This window comes from Lynx canadensis, chromosome B1 (genome assembly GCF_007474595.2).
Source record: "Lynx canadensis isolate LIC74 chromosome B1, mLynCan4.pri.v2, whole genome shotgun sequence".
NCBI lineage: Eukaryota > Metazoa > Chordata > Mammalia > Carnivora > Felidae > Lynx > Lynx canadensis.
Window position 1 is genome coordinate 112327180 of NC_044306.2, and position 18594 is coordinate 112345773.

The following is an 18594-nucleotide window of genomic DNA, read 5'->3' on the forward strand; positions in this document are numbered from 1 at the left end:
TGAAAAATTGCTTGCGTGAGGCTTCACTGGCCATTAGTCAAAGCTTGGTCATGTCCCACCAAACATGAAAAGGAGCCTTGGAAATGTGGTCTAGCTAGAAAAAAGCAAAAGGGCTGTATTTGTCTCTGCCAAAGAGATATTTCTAAATGTCCATAATGACATTTAGAAATGGATAATGAGGGGCGCCTGGGTGGCTCAGTCGGTTAAGCATCCGACTTCAGCTCAGGTCATGATCTCGCGGTCTGTGAGTTCGAGCCCCGCGTTGGGCTCTGTGCTGACAGCTCAGAGCCTGGAGCCTGTTTCAGATTCTGTGTGTCCCTCTTTCTCTCTCTGACCCTCCCCCATTCATGCTCTATCTCTCTCTGTCTCAAAAATTAATAAACGTTAAAAAATTTAAAAAAAGAAATGGATAATGAATATTATATTTTAATGAATATCATAATTGCATCTCTGTGTAATGTTAATTCAAAAAGTGTGACAGATAATCACACACTCTTTGAGTCTTCTTTTTAAGTGTATGTAGGACATAAACACCTGGCCAACAGGGCTCTAGTACATAAAAATTACTTACAGAAAAACTTTTATTAGCAAAATTTCCTTATATTTTACTCTTCTAAGATCGATCTATCTATCTTCATTTTTATCTATTATTTTTCAGTTGAGAAAGCTTTATTGGATGTGAAAATATATCTTTTTTACATAATTTAAACAACAGTATAACACTTTTTTTCAAGTTTCCTAAGACACATCTTTTCAATGCAAAACATAATCTTGAAAATTGTCACTCCTTAAAAAATGATTTGCAATAAAAATACTTTCCAATTTTAATTCCAATGTTAAGTCTAAATATCATAATTCATCATTTGATAAACTAACTTTGTACAGCATCTTGGAGGCCAAAATAACCTGAAGCATGGGATACCATTTGTTTCTTAAAGGCACATTAGACCTCAGGGGATAATCTCACTAAGAAGTGCTTTGAATAAAAATAATCAGGTTATGAATTATAATTATTTGTATATATATGTGTGTTTTCAAAAAACTTCATTATGTTCAGCACTCATATTTATCACACCCAGAGATTCACTGATTCTCAGAGTTTAGTATTAGAATACCTAAGATTTGTACTGGAAAAAAATTAAATATGGTAAGTATACTAAGCTCAGAAAGAAGTTTAGAAAAAGTATTATACGAGTTTAGAGAAAGCACATGGAAGCTTCTGGTTGTGAAGGAAATCAGAGGTTGCTTCAAAAAAGAAATGCCATTTCAATTAGTTCTTGAAGATTCAAGTTCACAACAAAATTGAAGAAAGATAATTTTTTCCAGAAAACAATTTACAGAAAAAATTAGGAGAAAAGTTGAGAATCAGTAATACACAAGAAACAATGTTGTTAAAATGTCCCCCATGTAGACAGCATGGAGGAGATTATGGGGAAATAGGGCTGGGAAAGTAGAGGGTGATGGAAAAGTCTGAAATTGTTGACAAAATCCCTATTGGCTTAATTCAGTGAAAAAAGGTGTTATATTTTTGCCAGGCACCATTTTTGGATAGAGATAGAGATTGTGATGGGAATTGAAAGAATACTGAACTCCTTCAGATTGAGTTTGAACTTCCTAGCGTTCACTTACATTATCTAATATTTGTTACAATCATGGTCCCTTTAGTATTTGAAGTTAGTAAGCCTTCCCTTACATGACTCTAAAAATGAGCAAGAACGTTGTTTTTTGAAAACATGATCAATGCATCAGTCCCAAACTGAGAAGCTAAAAAGAAAAATGCAGGAAATCTTCAGAAATCTTTGACATTAAGAAAAATAAAAGGGTGAGATTAAAAACCTATAAACTTTTAACAGTGTATTATTCACAACAAACCATTTCAACACTTTCCATAAACTCTTTTTCTGCCTTGGATAGATCAACTGTGCTTTAGCTCTATGAATATTTGTAGAATATGATAAATGACATAACAGTGTTGTCTATTGTGAAATGAAAATGTCAGTTTAATGAGGGCAGTGTATTGCTTCCTCACCAGGACCTGGGACTGGGTCTAACTCATGAGAGCCATTGAATATTTGTCTGATGAACAGATGAATGTTTAATCTGAATTGAAAGTACATATAGTTTAATTCCTATTCTGCATTCTAGAAGTGTGTATAAATATTTATAAAATTAAACTTTTCTGAACATTTAGAGTTTCAGTCTTACTCTGCTTGGATTATTGAAAGCTTTTAAAAACTATGTAGATCTAGGTTTCAAGGTAAAATTGGGCAGTTCCTAGCTGCCATCCTTTAGTTGCCTTTATTCTTTAAAATTTCACTGGCTTCAAAATAAGTAAATATATATATATATGAAATTGGACACCAAAAGAAGGACAATGTGAACATATAATAACTAATAACACTTGTTCATCTTCAGCCCATGCTTACCTCTTCTCTCCCCAACTCTCATCTCCCAACACTGACATATAGGCCTAATTAATGCTCAGTATTTTTAATGGTCTATATAAGCCCAAATGCAAGGAAACAACTCAAGATACTTTCCTTTTATGTTGTATCATTCATGCTGGGCTTGGTCAAGTGGAAGATCATGTTACAGAACAGGCAAAAAGTTGCTTATTTTCACTTATGTTTAATAATCATTTTTTTCTTTTTGCTGTGGAAAACATTAATATCCTCCTTTTCCCTGAATAAAAAGTAAAATTTTTGCAAGTTAGTACTAAGTGCACACATAGAACATCTATATTTCACCATTACACCTCACTATTCTAAGTATCTTTTAGGGGTAATTTAAAAGTAATGTCTTAAATATAGACTAAAAAAATGACTAGTGTATTCAGTCTAAACTGGAAGCAAAAACAATCAAACTCTTTGCTGTCAAATATCTGCTTTATTTACTATAGGTGGACCTTTTCAACAGTCATAAAACAGTGGCAAAATATTAATGGAGGAAATATTTTCCAACCTTATTTACCTCTAACAAAAATACCTCTAGGAATTTCTAGAGATTTATTGTTTCTCAGGAGAAATTATAATGAATAATATTTTATTTATAATTAACATTTATTTCCCATAAAATTGAAAGTAATTGTATTACCAATTAATCTGAATTAAAAGATATCTTTTTCTGAAGGTTTCTTCAAACGAGTTGAAAAGCAAGCAGACATTGAAATGGTTTTCAGTAACTGGAATTATTGATAAACTATCACAAGGAAAGCTACATCATTCAGTTGGTACAAGCTCTGATCCCAAACCCCTTTAAACAGACTCTTTCACCTACTAGAAAACTATTTTACATTAAAATGATATACCTGCGTTATAGGAATATGAATATAATAGTTTTATATATTTCATATTAAGATTCTGGAATATGTAGGAATCGTATAGTTATGGAGAAACTATCGTAACACTTCAGTGATGATACAAATTTCAGAGTAGTGAGATTTTCCACCAAAATTTGACTTACTGACTTCAAAATTCACGGAAAAAATGTAAAGCATGTATTTAATTTTTTAACTGAAATGAATTAAAATTAGATTATATTTTGGAAATCCTGCTACACCCTGTGTGATGACTGGTAATGCATGCTAAGATCAAGTTTGGAATTCAGTGCTTGCAAATTCTTTTTGAAATCTGAACTTTTATCAGTGACTCCAGCAGAGGGCACCCGCAGGTAACTTCCAACTTGTTTCTTTTCCTGCCTGCCTTTAGTCTCCTTAAATCATGCAGGGGCTCCCTCTGCTGTCCTTTCAGACCAGAGAACAGAAAGATGTCAATTCACTGACCCACAACCTCACAAATTTTGTGCAATTATATTTTAAACATTATTGCAAAATGTTGTAGTTGCAGAGCTATTGAACTTCACTATCTACAGGATTACAAGAAAAAATAGCAAGCAAGTTGAGTAAGGCTTAGTTAAATACCTCTGTAAATAAATGCTGAAAATGTTATTTCTTCTAAGGTGGCTAGGTAGGCAAATAAATTCTAATGGTACCTGCATATTATACAGTAGGAGGAGAGAATGGCACATAGATATTGAATTTTACTTGTGATGAATCAGAGAATCAAAATACCTGGATTAATGTCTCTGTGAGTGAATAAATGTGTGTGTGTGTGTGTGTGTGTGTGTGTGTGTGTGTGTGTGTGTGCTGGGTGGGGAATAGAGGTAGAGAGGAAAGAGACACTACCTACTTGACTTTACAACTACTTTTGACCCAAGTTATTTTTCATTATTGTTTTTTTGATTTATATTTTCCTTTTTTCATTTTAAATAAAGCCAGAAAATAGGTTTTGGCAAACTTTTAGTTTGTCCACTTATCTAATACAATTAAAACAAATGAGATTATGTGTTTCTGCAAATGCAGAAAGGATACATATTGAGGTAATTGTGTTGATAATTGTTTATTTCAAAATAAATTTAAAAACTAAACAGTGGGGTAATTGCCAAAGAAATCTTTCTTAGCTGGTAATATATCTTGCTACATACTGAATGCTGTTTAATTTTTGTATAAAAGCCATTAACAAATTAGTGGAATAACATAGATTTTAATTTCAAATAAGTTTTCTAATTCTTTACTTTTCTACCAGGATTTGTCTCAGTTTTACGTATTGATAAATGAAATTGTGTTTGCCTTTTATACCTCAAGCTAAACATAAGCCAACAAAATTATGGAAACTCTTGGAATGCCAAAATCCATTAGCTCCTTTTTAATAATGAATCTCAATAAATGGAATATTCATGCTTTAATGTTGCAATAATAATGGACCTCTTTCTACTAATTGGCCAAGTGTGTTTTCTGATTGTTAACAATAAATAATCGTTATCTACGATACATTAGTTAAATGGATAAATGATGAGGCAGAAAAGAGAAATGATCTTACACAATATAATAAGAAACAGATCTGTCAGGTCTGGTGGGCTATTCCAAACGTTACCAACAGTAGGGTTCTTGTGGGAGAAAGCCAATGGAGTTTTTTCAAAATTTCTCTTGTGGGATTTGGAATAACATGTGTAATGCTGTCTGGCTACATAAAGTTGTCATCTTGAGGAGAGGCATTCCTTGCACCACTGGCGCTACTCTATTCATCCAGTGGTTCTGGAACCAAAATTTGGGGAAAATTGCAAAACCATTATCATTAAAATATTTTTTGTTTTAATTTTACAAGCCTGTAAATCTATTACCTCATAGTCAGAGAAGGTTTCCAAACAAACCGTATGAGAACACAATGCAACAGGAGGTACAGCTTACAATTTGAGGAGTTAATATTTTAGTTAAGTTAGCCCATTTGTCTCATGATTGTTCCAGGTCTGGGGCATTGGTTGGAGAGCAGAAGGTGAAATCTAAACTTTAATGAGTGATGCAATTTTAGGTGTAGCAGAAACAAATCCTTAATAATATTTTACAGTAGATCTTTGCTTGTGATATATTTCAAGGAGTGGATTTTATTCTTCCGATTTGGCATACATTTATCTAGGAAATTATATTTCTGGAAATAGAAAATCATTTTTTTATTCACCTGTAGTTTTAGTCCTAAAGCATTGTGGAAAATTTGGATCACCATCTCACCTTTAACATCCCCCTTATTGTTCTTAAAGTTGACTGGAAGTCTTTCTCATTCTGCTTGTTTGACTCTATCTTCTGTCCTTACCAATTACTTGTCTCTAAAAACAATCGACGATGCCGCTTTGAGGAAGCACAAAGCCCAGGCCAAACCAAATATTGAAAATTATGACTAAAATCACATTATATTCAGAAATAAGAAAGCATGTCTTTAGTAGAGTCCAATAAAACAGTATCATAGAAAAAAATCATTCCAATTAGGTGATTTTTAGGAGATTTTTATATTAAAATGTTTGACCAGATATACTTTTTATAAAGGTGGGATTTGGCACGCTTACGTATGCATGAATTGTTTTTTTCTTTAGAATTGCTACCATAAAAAAAAATGACTCAGATTCACACAACAGCCTTCTTTGCTGTAACTAATCCCTCCAGATCTGGCTGAGCTGTTCAGGCTGTGCTTCCTGCCTGAACCCGCCTGTGTGAACTAAAGGCAGAACAGAAACAAAATAAAAATTCAGCAAAGATCCTTTTCATTATTTTTTAAGAATCCCCAAACTTCTTGTCAAATTAGTTAACTTCAAAGTGTGTCCCTGTCTCTCTCTGACATTGTCTCTGCGTGAAATCCTATTCATTCATTGTCTTGGGGGGGGGGGTGGAGAAAAAGGAAGTTCCAGGTCTTTTCAGGGAGTGTTTCAAGGAACCCCTGTGTATTCCAGAAATAAGAAGGCACTGAAGGTTTGTAACAGTAACAGTAGAGCAAATCAGACACTTTCTTCTTCTAAGAAGAATTACCTACAAAAATATTAAGAAATCTTAAAGGATTTTATTTTAGGAAAGTCTACAAAATAATCTGCTTCAACTATGAGGGTTCTTCTCTCTTTCTCTCTCTCTCTTCTAAGATGGGAGGAATTAGGACTACAGATAATTCATATGGATCAAAGTGGGTTGGTTTAGTTTATCTCATGTAAGGTTTTATTTGAATCTTTTACAAAAAGATTTTGGATTAAGTCTTGTTGGGTCTCTGTTTTGCAACTCTAAGCTCTGTGTTATTTATAATATTTTAACAGGGATTAGTGGAAGGGAGGTAAAGTGATAAGCTTCCACATTTAAATAGTTTTTCCAGCAAATTTTAGTTAAAATATCACAGACTATATTTGCACAGATGGAATGCACTGATAGAGCATCAGTCTGGCAGTGACTCACAAGTCCAGGTTTCTCTTGTGAACATTAGTCCATGGAACTCATTTCACAATAGGAAAACCTTCTAGACAATGGGCCCATCTAGTCTAACTGTTAATATTCCTAATTTTCATGTAAACCACCATGATCTCACGGCTGGCATAAGAATTTTTTTAAAGTTAGGCTAAAAAACATTTAAGGATTATGTAACTCCACCATTTATAATTTTAAATCCTCTGGAAGATATCATCAGCCCATACATTCTTTAGGACCATATGTTGCCCTTGAAGACTATCATCCCAGAGAGAGAGAATGTAGAACTTACCTCCTTACTATAGCATGGTTTTCAGTTCTGTATTAAACACAAGTATTTTGCATAAAAGAAATTTGTTCTACACATGTTTGTCTCCCTGTAAGATGACCCGTCTCTAACACAAGTTTGTGAGTCATTGAGTTTTTCCTTGAATTTTCCACTTTAGCTAAATTTAGGAGGTACCTAAATCTTTTCTAGTGGAAATTTAAGTCTTACTTTTCCTATCTTAGAAAGCTGAGCCTGTTGTGTAGGAATTCTTTTGGTGAACAGTTTGGCCTGGGTGGTTTTGTTTCCCATAGAAGAATGTAATCTGTTGCTCAACTGATAGACTCTGTTCTATGAGAATAGCATAGCTCTGTTTTATGAGTACAGCCAGGAACACATAATCACATAGGATTCCTCATACTATCCACTGGCTAGCTATCTATCTATAAACATGTTTTTAGAATGCCTTTCAGTTATGGTCCATCCAGACACCAACCCAATCATCTTTGTATTATTTATATTTGACCTTGCTTTATAAATAATTTGGTATAGTTGATGACAAGTATGGACATCGAAAAAGTATATATGAATAGATACTGATGTTTCAGGGACTAAGGAGAAAAAAAAAAAGAAAAGAAGAGTGTAACATCTTGGAGACGAACGGCTGCATCTTGGCTGAACACACAAAATGTGATCAATCATTATTTGTTGAAGAAATGAATGGATAGAGAAATGATAGATGTAAAGACAAAATTAAGAGGCAAAAATGCATAGTTTGTCTCTCAGGTTCTGTGTTTCGGAGTAGTCAGCACCCACCCACCCACCCCCCACCCCCGACACACACAATGATAAATCTCATAAAATCAGACCTTTATTTTTCAAAGTTTTTTTCTCTCTAAATAAGAAGGATGGTAACTGAGGGAGAGAATACGAAGTGAGCTGTTCCACTTTGTACATGGGGGTACATTCTCTTTTCATTCTTAAAAAGCTGCATGGCTTGTACTGTCCTGAATTCAAATGAAAGAATGTAACTATTACGGGAAATGGAAAAAAGAAAAACCCTATCATTTCTTATCAATTTTTTAACGGCCCTGTTTGTCAAATAATATGCCAGCTGTAAAGTCCTTAATAATAACTTCTTAAAATTAAGCATTGAGAACCTGGAAAAATATTTTTCTGGATAGAAAAAAGAAACAGACACAGAAAATCCCTGACTTCATGTCACTTTAAATCAATGAAAGAATTGTCATAGTAATCTACTAGTCCAGCATTCTTGCAGTGAAAGGTTTGCTCTGCAGAGCAAAGGGCTATTTATCTTCCTTGATATCAACCTCAACATTTAGAGAGAGAGAAAAGACAGCTTAGTTTCTGTGACTAACCTTTTGTTACTCCGTTATCTGTGAATTCATATCAGCTTTAAAATTTTCATTTTCAGGAAAGTTATTTTCAAATACATTAGCCATTTCAAGCTCTAGGATATGATTATGATATTCCAATGCATGCATAGGTAGTACATGCACACATACGATACTCGCATACACACATAACACAATGTAGATGGAATGTGTCTACAGGTGTTGATTTACTCATATATTAGTATGCCTCTTTGTATGTCCAGGTTAACTGAACATATTTCTGCATGTGTGTGCATGAATTCACAAGCATATGCTATCGAAGGTACACCTACACACTTTCTCAATTGTCATCTTTGGCCTTGCACATTACTATTTCCCAATCTTCATGGCCTCAAGCATAAACATACCTTTCCTCCCCTGTTTACTGATTTACTCTTCACCAGATAAACACAATCCTGTGACCATGACCTGCCCTTATCCTGTCTTCCTTTGCCAACCAAAGGAAGTATGAGTGCCCGAGATCCTTATCGGTGGGCAGGGGGAAAATCATTTATCGGTGGTAAAGTTTGGGACTTGCACAAGAGAAACTGACACTTTTGAATACTCCAGTGACTATCTGGAGCCAGCAGATGTTACTCTGTGTGTTTTAAGCTTAATGACCTCTCCCACCATGTAAAGATTATAATGTTTCATTTCTCAGTAAACCTAAATGAAAACTTACTATTTGAGAAAGAATATCATTTCTCCTGGGAAAACAAATCAATACCAGTTCTCTAGTTTCAATACTTACAGTAAGCACATATTTCTCATGCTGTATTCACAAAGGCATCCCTTTGTGCAAATAAGTTTAGATGCTTGCTAAAATTCAACGGGGCAGGCTGAGTCTGTAAGAACATTGACAAGTCAAGGTTTTCACACAGAGATCATGTGCACATTTTGCTTGCGTTATATTAAATTAATAATGGAGAAATATGGTTGAAAATATATATACCATCGGCAACCACAAATGTCTATATTACAGATTATGCGGTTGGGCTGCAAGCTATTGCATGCGAAGAATGCCCGGCACCACCTTGCTTTTCCGAACACCATGACAGTATGAATTATCATCTATTTACAGCAAAAACTAAGACTGTTAAATCAAAAGGGATCAATTTAACCCTTCAGTCTAAGAAAGTTCTGATACATGACTTTCACACCATTGACTAGAAAAAATACCTTAACTATTGACATTAACCATGTTTCAGATCTTGCTCTCTTTTTTCTCAGTCGGATTTAATTGTTCAGGACTCTATACTCCTTTCTTTGAGGGTCTCCACTTTTAGTATGAACTTCTAGCACCAAAACGCCACAGCTCTTCAATGTGTCTGGCTTTTATGCTAAACTGTTTTGCACATTATAATTAATGATAATTATATCAATCACCACGGGGAAAATATTTCAATATCAATTTCTTTAGCCCCAGAGTCTCTAAACAAGTTTAGCTACTTCATTTTTATAGATGGTACCATAAAGAGTGACAAACCAAGGGAAGGTCCTAAGAATTTGTTGTTGGTGGTGGTGTTTTTACAGAGCAGATACATTTGTTGTCCATATTATTGGTTTCTAGCATTACATAGTAAAGCGCTGCAAGTGAATTCCAAGTGTACAGCAAATTTATACACACTCACCATGTTTTTTTCCAGGCTGCGCTCACCACTTCTTTCCCTTCCTGCCTGACAATATGTTGCCATGCTATAAAAGCCCTAATGCCCATTTTCAACGATTAGCTGTACATCAGCATTACCACCACAAATCCACAAGTTTCACATCAAGCATTAAATGGGATGAATATTGATCTGCTAAAGAGGATTTATTTATTTCTAGCTCTATCCAAAGATCAACTGCTAGCAGCTTTTGGGGGATCTGTGAAGCTCTCACAGCACAAAGCTACTGCATACATGACACTGGACTTGACATTTCAGTTCTGGAAGAAAACCAAACAGTAAATTCAGTGCAATAATCCTAGATAAATGAGATGATCACTGGAAAAGCTGAGATAGTTAAGTGGTCTATCAGAGAAGTCCAACGGATGGTATTGAACAGTTGCTACATAGAATCCTCACTCATGTCAATATGGTCCAAAGCACCATCATATCAGATGCCAATATAATCACATTAAAACAAGCTCTACCTCCTGCTCTGATTTTTCTGCCTGTGTGTTTTGCCGGATTTACAAGTGATTGTAAATAATGCACAATGTGACAAAAGCTGGAGCTTAAAGAGTATGCATAGCAATTGTTTTGAATATGTGTAAGCTGCATTATAATGTGGCATGACATATATGAAATGCATTAAATCGAATTATGCTATATAGCGTGAGGGATGCAGTTCCTTATTCTTACTGGTAGCTCAAGGGATGAGGGGGCAGATCTGTGTAACCTAAATCCAATCAGTTTTTGAAAACAAAGATCAAATTCTGTCATGAATCTTCTAAGACTTGTGCAGCACTCTCCCACCGCCCCAATTGGGAGTAACTGTTCTCCTGTTGTATACCATTCAAGTACTGTAATCACTAAAGCTCACAATTGAACATTGGTTGAACCAAATAAATATTCGGCTTTTGTGCCAGCTCAGCATTGCCGAGCGAGGCACCCTTTAACTTTCACACAACCAAAAATTCACTCCTACCCAAATGAGTATTTCAAAAAAGTTTGTCCCCCCTAAGTCCCTGATTACCAGAAAGTAAAGAGGTTTGTATTTGTATATATTTAATAGAATTGAACAACCGTTCATTTATTTATTTCTCATTACCAAAAATATAAAACATAAAATAAATCAAAAACTTTTTGTATGTCTAGAAACATAAGAAATACTTATATTAATTATTATCTTGGTCCAACTCATCACACAAACTCAGCAAACTTATAAAACTTACAAAAACTTACAAAAATTTATAATTTTAAGCAATGTAAAAATTGTTACTTGTGTGTCAGTGTTTTTTTGTTTTTTTTGTTTTTTTTGTTTTTTTTTTTACCTGTGTGTCATTTTATACCACTTACTCATTCACATGAACTGGAATAGTGTTAATTTTACTTTGCCTCATAGAGACACCCTCTTAAAGAAACTACTTTATAAACCTGCAAAGACTGAGAGGAAGAACAACAAAAAACCATCTTAGATTTTCTTCCCACCTCTACTGCATTGTAATGCTTTGCTGTTTGTTTACATTGTCTTAATTATTAAATTTGTGAAACTGGTGAGAGAGTCCCAATACCCAAAGAAACAAACAAACAAACAAAAAGTGGAGTAAGTCAAGGTTTTGCAGTTCTAAGAAAATGAAAGCACTATCTCAATTCGTAACTCTACCCTTTTGGAAAAAGAATACTTCTCTATTAATCATAATGTTTCTGGAGGCTGAAAAATCATGCTTTGTTATGGATATTTGAAACTTTTGGGAGCAGATGTCCTCGGAAAAGGTACCACTTAGCTTAATTAGGGTTTGTCTGCAGACCTGAGGGTCTAGATTGCCAAGGCCAAATGATGTTTATCAGTTTAAACAGTGTTATTGGAAGAAAGAAGCTGAAATAAACATTGCAGACCCATTATCTTCACTCTCTGGTTGTGTAGTTCATTAAAATTCATGTTAGTCACCTGGAAAATAGGCAGAGTGTACGCTGATCTTAGAAAAGAAGAAAAAATATATTCCAAGTGCATGTGAGAGTAGTTTGGGGCTAGGTTTTGAGATGGTTCGGTTATCCACTTTGAAGATCTTTAAGAGACAGAAAATTTTGTGGTTTCAGTATTCCCACCCCCACCCCCATCCCCAAAGGAAAACAAAGCATTTAATAACTGTGTTATTTACAAGTTAATAGTTTCCTTTCGCGAGTTGAATTTTCCGTGTTTCTGAATCATATACCCTTTGAGGAGAAAAATTAAAAGAAAATTGAGGGTGGGATTACGACCTAAAATTCTGATCATGTATTTAGGGCATTTCTCAAACCACTGATCCTAGAAACTGGAATAGTCTTGCGAGTTTAAAGGCCATTTATGAATTCATAGACTAGGGATCGTATGGTGAGTAGAACCCATAATTGACACTTACCAAATTTCTCCATTTATGAGCGCAGCTCATTCTCTTGGATCGTTTTACCTGTCTTCCTCAAATGCCTCATCTTCCTTTTAGACACCTCTTTGGCAGTTTTTGTGAGAAAATACTCAATATACATTAAAAATGTCTATAACATTGGGGCATCTGGGTGGCTCAGTCGGTTGAGCATCCGACTTCAGCTCAGGTCATGATCTCCTGGCTTGTGAGTTCGAGCCCCACATCAGGCTCACTGTGTCAGGCTGTCAGTGCAGAGCCTGCTTTGGATCCTCTGTCTGCCTGTGTTTCTGTGCCCCTCCCCAACTTGCGTTCTCCCCAAAATAAATAAATAAATAAATATTTTAAAAATGTCTATAAAAATCAAAGACTTGTAAAGATCAAGAATCTCTAATATCAACTAACTATCCATTTATCACTGCTACGCTTAAAAGTTATCAGTAGACACATAGTGGGCATCCAATAAAACTAAGCTTTTTTATTGAACTAAACTTTTTCATCCAGATTTTCTTAAACATGACTCCAGTTGAACCTATCTTATAATTATTATTACTCAATTAATTAAGAGGAAATCAAGCTATTTAAAAAACTAGAAAATGCACTCACAGATGGCTTAAACAAGAATTAAAAGGCATATATACCTTTAATAATCCACATACATGAGATTCTAAAACCTTTTTACATATGTCTCAGTGGATATGATTCTAGTATACCTGGAGCAGTCAGTCATGCCAAAGCTAAAGCTGCAGAATATTTGCCTTATTCTTCTTGGACATAGTGCTGTTACTGAACAATGACACCTTTCTTCAGAAACACTTCATAACATATGCCACACTGAAGTGGACCGCAATGCTTGCGGTTAAAGAAACATGGCAGGATTTCAGATAGGAAGGAAAGCATCTCTCTCTCTCGTCCACTTTAAAAAAAAAATATATGATCAGTCACACCTCTTCCCTTTCTGTTGGATATTAAGACAATATCCATTCTCTCTCTCTCTCTCTCTCTCTCTTTTTGTGTGATTGTTGTAGGTAAACCAAGGCCATTTGGGTAATGTGCTGCTTTTGTCTCGATTGTTTATGCCAGCTGGGAGCAAACGTGTAAGAAAGGTGCTAAAGGCAAGCTTTCAAGTCACTGTGCTGAGAGCTGGACTAGAAATTTGAGTTGAATTACTTAGTTAATCAAATGTCTAGATGTAAAAAGAGTGTGGAAGGACTGTTTTGTGGTAGCTCATTTAAGAGACAGATCTGCTTAGACCTCTGCTACTGTTTTGCCAATTTCCTACCAAGAGTAAATTGGTTTTGCTCACATTATTGCTCTTTCTCACGTTTCAGTTGGTCTTACCAGAGAAAATGACTCAATGCTGTAACAATGATTTGGAGAATACCAATCCCTCTGATTTAGACAACAGGTTTTTATTTCTTCTCTATTGTTCTGGATGATTTTTCTTCTGTTTATAAACAGACTAGAACAAAGGACTATTGTTCTTAACATGCACTGCATGCACTAGAAACATATATGGAAAAATATAAAAGGAAGGGTTCTCTTTTCCAGTTACATATTATACTACTGACTAACAAAAGTGCTGGCGGCATAAAATCATGCAATAAACCTCTCTAACAGTAGCTGATTTGTATGCAACAATGACCATAAGGGTAACTCTTCAGCAAACCTGAATCTCATATATAATGCATAGCAGTTAATAAATCATAGTAAAATCAGATGGCTTAGAGCCAACAATACCTAACTAGTAATGGAAAGGGGTGGAAAGATTTATAGAGAGACAGAGTCTGTCTGGATTTTGCTTTTAAGATGCTCACCAACTGCAGTGGAGTATCTTACACGGTTTCTAACTAGATGTGTATTCTGTTGATTGATTCCATCTCTTTTTCTGAGGGTCTTTTGCAAAAAGTGGCTACCCTTTTTCTTCTACCACCAGGTGGAGTGTTTTCTACGGAGTATTTAAGGTTTTACACTTTAGAATCAATACAAATCTAATGGGGGAGAAAATGATCCTTTTGAACCTCTACTTAGTTGAAAAACAAGTTTTTAGTAAGGTGTTTCCCGCAATCAAATACATGCAGATAAATACTCCTTGGGATTTCTGCCCCCAAATCTAACTTTATATGGCATGTCACATATCTTGATAGAGAGACAGGGTCGAATTTTTGCTTTATAGTTTCAGAACAAAGTGTTCTTAGATGTGCTCATTCTATCTCACTGCCAGTGTTTTACTGGCTGTATCATGTGAATCTTAAAAATGCAGAATTTGCAAATTTGTCACATGTCAAGAGACAGAATACTGAAGACAACATGTGCCATACAGATCTGAGAGAAGCATTCATTTCAAATCTGTTTCTGGTTATTAGTAGGTTTTGGCCAATTTCCGGCGCTGACATGGGCTATTGAGATGTGTGGCAAACACGTCACTTCAGAGTTAGGAATATTTGAACCTACTGAATTATGACCTTTTACAAATTCTTAACATTAAAAACAATGAAGATAAATTACTGACATAGGCAGTAGATAATAGAAATTATTAATGCCTCTGTTTAGTTGCCTACATAATTTTCTATTCTGTGCAGACTCAAGATTTTATTTTAGATCACTTCACATTTACATTTTGACCAAGTGTGGAAAGAGATCTTTTTGAATGTTATATTACTAGTGTACATATTTTCACTGAAAAACAATGTGCATTATGGTGCCTCTTTAATGATGTATATTGGAAGTAAATGGATAAAAGACAGAGAGCATTATATCACCCGAGTCTTTTTTTCTTGCTCAGTGGTTCGTTAGGATTATTTGCCTTCAATTATAATAGCCACAAGATGGCAGTAATTCCTTATTAAATGGCCAGTCATCTTTGCTCTGGATAACTGGGTAGGGACTGATTCCTGGCTAAAAAGAGGTAGGAAAATTAAGGAAAGGACTTCCTAGTATTACAGCTGAAAAAATGGTGCAAGGGGTAGAGATAATAGGAATGGTCTAAAGTAGAATGAAATTAGTTTTATACTAATGTCTTTTGGTTTTCCGGAGGCAGAAATTTTAGGTGAAGTGGTGTTCTTAATCAAAATGATCACCTAGAAGGCAGTATTATAAAATGACCATTTTGGAATAATCTGGGAATGTGATTAGTTTCATTTCTTTATGTAGTAATTAATTTCCCAGTGGCTATAAAACCTTGGTTTGTTTTGGCAGATCTAATTATTGGCTCTCATTTGACAGTGCTGAAGTAATGCACAGTAATTGTAGGCAGTAGTTAGATAGAGATGTTTCACTGTAAAAACCTGTATATATCCCTGAAATGAAGCATTAATTCAAAGTAAAATAACTAAAGACAAAAATACATAATTAGACGTCCAAACTGTTTGTTTCCCCCCAAACGTTCTGTACTTAGAGCATGCAGAACAGCCCATATTTCAAGGTAGTAGCCATATAAGCAGGATTGTAGAAAGCAAGGCAAATCTGAAAATACTACTTTTTAAAAATTTATTCTTTACAAACAACTCCAATTGATAAAGAAAGTAAGCTTTATTTTTGCAAATGTTAGCCAACATGGATAAGATATATGTAAATTGGAGATTTAGAAATAAACATTGTCAATAAAAATATTTTGAAAATCAGGTAATCAGATATAACCGCATAAAATTTAGCAACAAAGCTAGAGGAAGCAAGGGATCAGAAAGTTATTTGTCACAGAGGTCTGAAAGGCTAAGTATGGCTAACATCTAAAAAATACCACATAAAATTAGTGTGTTTAATAACAGATGAATTGGATTAAGTTTTACACAATTAATGGAAAGGAATTGTATTCATTTTCATCGATATGTAGAAAGTCTATTTCAACTATTTTGAATAATTAATCTCTGATTTCCTGTTCAATATTATAATTTTGATTGTAGTGTTTCAGGATTTTGATTGGTTTTCTTTGTGTCCACACAGGAAGAGTCAAAGGGGTTATATGGATACTTCAACCTTAACGTGTTATCACTAGAAATATCTAAATAATTAGAACAGAAACATATTTTGAAAAATAATGCTTACTGTTTTGACTCAATTTGTCTGTATTATATTTTTTGCTAGCATAGATCCAGTGACAGAAAAATATTTATTTCTGTTCTTCCTTTTCTGGATTATCTAAAATGGCTATTTGTAAGAGGAGGTTAGTAAATTTAGTTGAATTTCTCCTTTGAAATATATAGGCAGAAGCTAAATTTAGTTCCTGTAAGTATATGGTATTTAATATATTCTTACCACTGTCGCCAAGCATATTAAAGTCATTAGAGTATTTGCTTCATTTAAGCCGGGGTTAAAGCAGATGTATAGTGATCATAGCAGGAGGGCTGGGGGTTTTAGTCACATTTTCTTCATGTAGATAAACCTTGCTTGAAAAGAGAAAGGCTATGTTTAGAGAAAGAGAAGAAGAGGGTGGTTGAGAAAACCTATGTTTCTTTTATCTGTCTGTTTATAAGCTTTGATTTATTCATGATATAACAATATTGAAAAACATAACTTTGAAAATTCTGTACTGGAAAAATAAATTTCTCCTGAGAAGCAGAAACTTCAAAGGCATGAAACTTTCAAACAGGAGAAAATGAAGACTCATAAGATTTTTTTTTCCTCAAAAAAACATCTAAATTATAATCATCAAAGCCTTTAAAAATATGGTAAGATTTTAGCATAGAAGACTATAGATATTTCCTAATCAACTAGAAAATTATGAAAATGTTCAAAATTATTTATCATGGCATAAAGAAACTGCATAGCATATAGTTCTTCAAGGCCAACTTGCCCTTGGCTATTCATAACAAAATGCAATATTGTTAAGCAACCATTATATAAATAAAATAGGCAGGATCATGGCTGAATAAGATGTTCCTTCTTTCTGTTCCCTTTCTCAACAATAATAATTTGGCATTTGTTTATTGACAAAAGTGCCTTTTTGGAGCTGTGGGGTCCAGCAACATATACCAAACAACCTGGTGGCATATTGTTACCTGTTTATTGGATAAAGAGCATGTAGACCTTGGTCCCATTTGTGGGCCCTACAGTAGCCCCTGAACTGGATTCAGCTTCTCTGGGCTGTGGTCCAGAAGCCACTAGAAAAGACTGTCTTAGGTAACTACCCATGGATGAGAGAGCCTTTGTGGAAATCCATATTTCCACCAGAGAAATTCCAGTGCACTGTTAAAGCAAATTAAAAAAAAAATGAGTTTGGATGCATTGGAGAGAACAGTTAGTGATGACTAGAGGAAGTGAATACTATTTCAAATACAAAGACAGCAACACAAAACTTCAAAGAACATGAAAAAATCAAGGAAACATAACACTACCAAAAGATCACAATAATTTTTCAGTAACCAATCCCAAAGACATGGAGACCTGTGATTTATCTGTTAAAGAAATTCAAAATAGCATTACATAGACACTCAATGAGCTACAAGAAAATACCAAAATATCATGAAAAAAAGAGATAAATATGTAAGGTGATGGATGTGATAATTAAATAGATGGGGGAATCCATTCACAAAGTGTGTGTATATATGTTTAGAGAGAGAAAGTGAGAGTGAGAGGAGTGAGAGAGAGAGAGAGAGAGAGAGAGAGAGAGAATCTTAATCAGGCTCCATGCTCAGTGCAGAGCCCATCATGGGGCTCAGTCCCACACACCTGAGATCATGACCTGAGATGAAATCAAGAATCAGATGCTTAACTGACTGAGCCACCCAGTCACAATGTATATTAAATCACCACAATTACAATTAAACTTAAAAAAAAAAAACTTATAATTTTATATGTCATTTGTACCTCAGTAAAGCTAAAATTTAAAAAAAAGATTAAAAACAGAGAATACAAAAAGCCAATTCAATAAAAATCAGGGAAATAATACACAAACAAAATAAGAGGTTTAACAAAGAAATGCAAATTAAAAAAAATAATCAAGCAGAAATGCTGGATATGAAGAATACAATGAGTGAAATAGAAAATGCAATAGAAAGCATCACTAGTAGAATGGATCAAGCAGAAGAAAAAAATGTCTTAGTTAGAAGACAGGGATTTTGAAATTATCCAGTCAGAAGAGAACAAAGAAAAAGAATGAAAAAGAGTGAAGAATGCCTAT